The following is a 5,717-nucleotide window of genomic DNA, read 5'->3' on the forward strand; positions in this document are numbered from 1 at the left end:
ACGGGTGGTCCGCGATGCCTGTATAGCTGCCGTCATGCAGGCCCTAATTACCACCTTTGGGATGCCGGTAAGTGCATGCCCGCGTAACTTGTGGTGTCCTCCTATTAGCGGCGTCCCGGTTTTTGCGCCGCGAAGGGGCGCGTGTACGCGCGCATGCCGGTACAAAGGGGCACGGTACGGGTGGTAGCGGTATTGGTAATGGCCCGGACCCGTTAACAATGTCAGTAATACCATTCCGCCTTCCTTTTTTCATTACCTCCATGCTCGTAATGAGGCCCTATATATTTATTTAGCAGGGAATCAATGACAAATTACAAGACACAGGAAACAACTGTACACCTAATAGTGATCATCATATATTAACAATCTCATGGTTCACTGAAGCACATCCTAAAATCAAACTCTGACTCCCAGCTTTTGAAATTAATAACAAATTGAATAGATTATGAATTTCTCAAAAACCAAGAGGAACACTGAGAGAGACTTTTGCAAACACTTCTCTACAAGGAACAGATAAATTGAATTGAATTATGAGTGGCTGCTTAGACCATTTCACCAGCTAACAAACCCAGATGCTACTTTGAAGAAACCATATAAACATGCCTTCAATCTTGATATACTGGTGAGAAAAAGAGATGTAGGCAAGAAACTAAGATCACTTAAAAAATTGATAGATGAAGACAAATACAAAAAAATGAAATGTGAAAAACAGCGATATTCAAACTGGTTAAAAACGTTCAGAATGCAACTGAATCAAGATGACGCTGAAAGATGCTCAAAGCCTTAAATGACAAAAATTCACGTAACTTGTGGACTTTGTTGAATCAACAAACAAGTAGACAAGACCAACTAATTTCTGATGTGCCAGAAATACTATGGACTGAGCATTTCACTGAGCTCTACAAGGAAAGAACTTCCACGAACATCGATCCCATACCTATAAAATTAACAAAATGGTAATTGGAGTGGAACAAAGATGACCTTCTGACCCTAATTGGGCTATCCAATGCAATTATCAAATGTAATCCTGAACTATGGGCAGAGCTCTGAACCCAAATATTCACTTTAATAGCAGAAACAAACAACATCCCAAAAACATGGAAACTCGCGATCCTAATACCGATACATAAACAAGGTGAGAGAAAAAAACCTTACAATTATCACCCCATAGCGTTACTTGATCCGCTTGGGAAGATTTTCGCATCATTTCTGCTAAGAAAACTGACTGCATGGGTGAAGGATACACAGAGACAAGCTATAAAACAGACAGGCTTTGTAGGGAAAGTTGGCACAAATATTAATTTGTTCCTTTTGAATTTGCTAAAACAAGAAGCGATAAATAAAAAAACTGAAGTCTATCCTGCGTTTATCGACTTACAGTTAGCATTTGACATGGTCAATAGGCAAGCACTGTGGAATAAACTGAGGCGATGGAAATGCCCTTCAGACATTCGGGAACCTATAAAACTACTGTATAGTAACACCTCAATACAAATCCAAATGCCAAAAGATGGAACAGCAACAGCTCCGATGAAAACTTGGAATGGACTGAAACAGGGTTGCCCCTTAGCGGCCACCCTTTTTAATCTATACACATCGGACTTTGATGAATACGCACAAGAGCTGAGCACTAACCCACCAAAACTCAATGCTGTACATCTCCTCGTATATGATGTATGCGGACGACATAGTCATGTTAGACAAAACACAGAGACAAACCAGCCTTAACAAACTAGAAGACTACATGAAGACAAATGAATTGAAGATCAACACCCAAAAAACGAAAATCATGACCTTGACCAATATACAAGAAAAAAAGAAAAGAAAAATGCCAACTTTGTTCCTTCAGGGAGAAAAATGATTACGAGTTAGAACAATAACATATTTAGGCATTTGGCTCAATCAAATGTGGAAAAAGAATGGGCAGACCATCTTAAACCGCAGGCACTGTCCCTAGCCAGACAAGGACTATTCATACATCATAGATTTGCGAAATTCTCTTTGAAGCACATAATAACTTTCTATAGACAGAAAGTTATGGCAACACTGACTTATGGGAGGGAAGCAATGATAAATCTGGAGAGTACAATATGGATAAAATTGGAAGCAATATTTTGGAGGAAAGTCTTATCATTACCACCAACATATACCATGCATCGTATCAGATAAGAAATTACGACACAGTCACTGTAGTCAATTGTAACCTGGAAACACCTAGATATGTACAGGAAAATGCTGAGTGAAGAAAGTATCCCAGCAATTGACATACTGCACTTTAAACAAAATTCAAGTAATGACAGCTCTTAATATGTGGAAAAAATGGTAGACCGAAAATTACAGAGGATGAGATCACAATTGAAATGCTGATTCAGCGTCCACAACATGCCAAAAAGCTTAACTATCCGAAATGATTGGATAAAGACAGTTTATATCAAAGCACAATATCAATTGGATATAAATTGTCAAAGTGAAATACGAGCAGTAAACCAACCTGCAAAGCATCTTATGCTTTTTCCTGATCAACATATTCGTGACACCTTCATGAGGCTTCACCTGAATCTCCTACCGACGCATGAACATCTATCAAAAACAAAGCAAATTCCAACATCCCACCCGTTCTGCCGATTTTGTCAGAAAAGTGAAAATACAGAATCAATTTATCATATACTAATGAGACGTACTGCATTAAATGTGAAATGCAACACATTTAAGGAGATGTTTTCGATAGATAAAAGCCAGATGGAAATGGAAGAGAGATGGATGCAGTTTAGAAATAAAAGATACCATTTTAATTTTAAAAAAATATTTAAAAAAGAATATTGGTTTTTGGCCCTGTTTTCATGGGTTCCAACTTGGCTGGCAAATGCCTTCAAACTACTTGGAGCAATACCAAGGTTAGTATTGCTGGGATTCTATATCATAAGAATATTTATTGCACAATGAAAGAAGACAGCAATGAAAGCTACTGGGATGAAGATAATGATTTATGTGAATGCTGAAACTGATGAGGACACACAGACTGAAAACACTACCCATGAGCACCTGAAAGAAAGTCCTCTAGCAGCCCCAGCAACCAAGTGTCATTACCCTAGGGATCATAAGAACTATGTAGGGCGTTGGGCGTTCCGTCAACCAACTGGTGAGTGCTGCCACATGACTTGGAGCGTGGATGAACATGTCAAGAATGCAGGTGACCTGAGGAGGGTGACTAAGATATGGATCCCGAAGCAATCTCCCTGTAGAAAAATGAAGACAATTGAGGAAGAGGAGGTGGTCGAGGACTCAACCAGAGGTGAGAATTTAGAGGAGCAGATGCATACGTCATTAATAGACTCTGCCCCCTCACCTCGGTCATACTGGATGAATAACAGGAAGACACTGTGCATGACACCAGGTTTCATCCCAATACTGCATCAACGGTATGAGAGACGTTATGCACTCAGACAATTGCATTGAGTGTATCCTCGTACTGAGGTGGTAGCAGGAGATTTGCAGACCACTGAATATTGAGGAGTTGTAAAGAGGATTTGACAGGTGCAAAGTGATGTCACAAGGAGACGATACAATAATGCACTGAAACGATATAAGAATACTTAGGAATGAAGATGTAACTGAAGAAACAAGAATAAACATACTTACAAGTACGAAGAAATAAATATACAAAGACAATAAGTAAACAAATGAGAAGCAAATGTATATACTCTGAAAGGCGAGGTAGATGAGCCACATAGAAGCTTGCTGCAGTAGAAAACATAACAACAGGTGAAGCAGCGATGTTGAAAACATGGATGCAGGCTCTCAATGATAGTAAGTGAAGAGCTTGGAGGACAGAGGCCAGAGCTGCAGAGCTGAAAGAGGCTGGACATACAAATTCATGTATAAACAAAGAATAGCTGCTGGTCAGAGATCAAGGATGCCACAGCGAGAAGCTCCTGAAGGGTACAAGGGGAGTTAACAAGTATAAGCAACACATGCATTATATATTTCCCTTAGATTAAGTAAATGAGCAAACATATTGGCAATGAAATATGCAGAAATGTCTATATGAGGAAGAGCAACCAAGTCTCCAGAGGCCAAGAGGAGTAATGACACCCAGCTTAATTGAATTAAGTAGCACAAAATAAAAGGTTGAAATGGACAAAAAATGGTGGTCTCTCGCACATGATTTAGAACTAGAAAACAAGGCCTATTCATTAAGCTTCAAACGAAGATAGTAGTGTACCTACACCCCCTTAAAAGTCCCAGAGAAGAGAACAGTCTGCAAAGTGAACTACAAAGAAGAGGCCTTCAGTTAGGGCCTGACCGATGAGAGATGATGGACTAATTGGGCAAGTGGGCAGAAGTTTGATGTTGTTTTCTGCTACTGAGTTTCCGTTTTGCTCAGGTGCCGCTCGTGAGCCGAGTTTCCAAGGTTGGAAAAGGATGCCAACCTATCATGAGGGCCTATGCAATGATGAGCATACAATGTTGCAGGAGCCAATCCGATACTGTTATACTGTTTTTTTTAAATTGTATTTTTTATGAACAATTCTTTTTTTATTGTGGTGCATGTCTGTACAGCATTGGAAATGAAACAGAATGCAGAACACAAGGAGCAGGGCAACAAACGAACAATGCAGTTAAACAGGTTCTTGTTAACAAATAAACATCTTACAACCAAATTTACAGACATGTTAGTTTTATGCAACGTCCTCTTGTGCCTCCTCCTCAAACTCTCCTTCCTCCTCAGCTGTAGCATCCTGATATTGCTGATAGTCCGACACAAGATCATTCATGTTGCTCTCGGCTTCTGTGAACTCCATTTCATCCATACCCTCCCCTGTATACCAATGCAAAAAGGCCTTCCGGCGGAACATAGCAGTGAACTGCTCAGAAATGCGTTTGAATAGCTCTTGGATGGCCGTGCTGAATGAATGTAGCAGACATTTTCAGCCCACGAGGAGGAATGTCACACGCAGCAGTTTTGACGTTGTTTGGAATCCATTCAACAAAATAGCTGCTGTTTTTGTTCTGCACATTAAGCATCTGCTCATCCACTTCCTTCATGGACATGCGGCCCCTGAACACAGCAGCCACGGTAAGGTACCGGCCATGACGCAGATCACAAGCAGCCATCATGTTTTTAGCATCAAACATCTGCTGCGTTAGCTCTGGAACAGTTAAGGCACGGTACTGTTGGCTACCATGGCTTGTGAGTGGGGCAAAGCCTGGCATGAAGAAGTGCAACCTGGGGAAGGGGACCATGTTGACTGCAAGTTTACGTAAGTCAGCATTTAGCTGACCTGGAACCGCAAGCAGGTAGTAACACCACTCATAGTTGCAGACACTAAATGATTCAAGTCACCATAAGTTGGAGTGGTAAGATTCAAGGTTCTGAAGCAGTTGTCATACAGTGCTTCATTATCAATACAGTAGGTTTCGTCAGTGTTTTCTACCAGCTGGTGAACAGAAAGTGTGGCATTGTATGGTTCAACAACAGTGTCCAATACTGTTATAGTTTGTATTATATGTAGTTAGAGGGAAGTTCGAGGCTTGCTACCAATGGAGGAGCAGCCAATGAAGTAACTAACACTAACAGACCCTATGAGAAGATATGTTCCCCTAACCAATCCCCAAACCCGATAGGTTTTATTATTGCCACGTAGGATGATGTCATAGCTTACGCACTTTGGGCTATAAAGCCTTTATGTAACAAAACTATTAGTTTGAGTGTGTGG

General features: G+C 40.6%; 1 pseudogene; it reads right to left on the reverse strand.

The window, feature by feature from the left end:
• Positions 1 to 4,532: 4,532 nt before the first annotated feature.
• Positions 4,533 to 5,449, reverse strand: LOC138473525 (tubulin beta chain-like; annotated as a pseudogene).
• Positions 5,450 to 5,717: the final 268 nt, after the last annotated feature.

Source organism: Ambystoma mexicanum, chromosome 8 (assembly GCF_040938575.1).
Source record: "Ambystoma mexicanum isolate Mex_15411 chromosome 8, UKY_AmexF1_1, whole genome shotgun sequence".
NCBI classification, from domain to species: Eukaryota; Metazoa; Chordata; class Amphibia; order Caudata; family Ambystomatidae; genus Ambystoma; species Ambystoma mexicanum.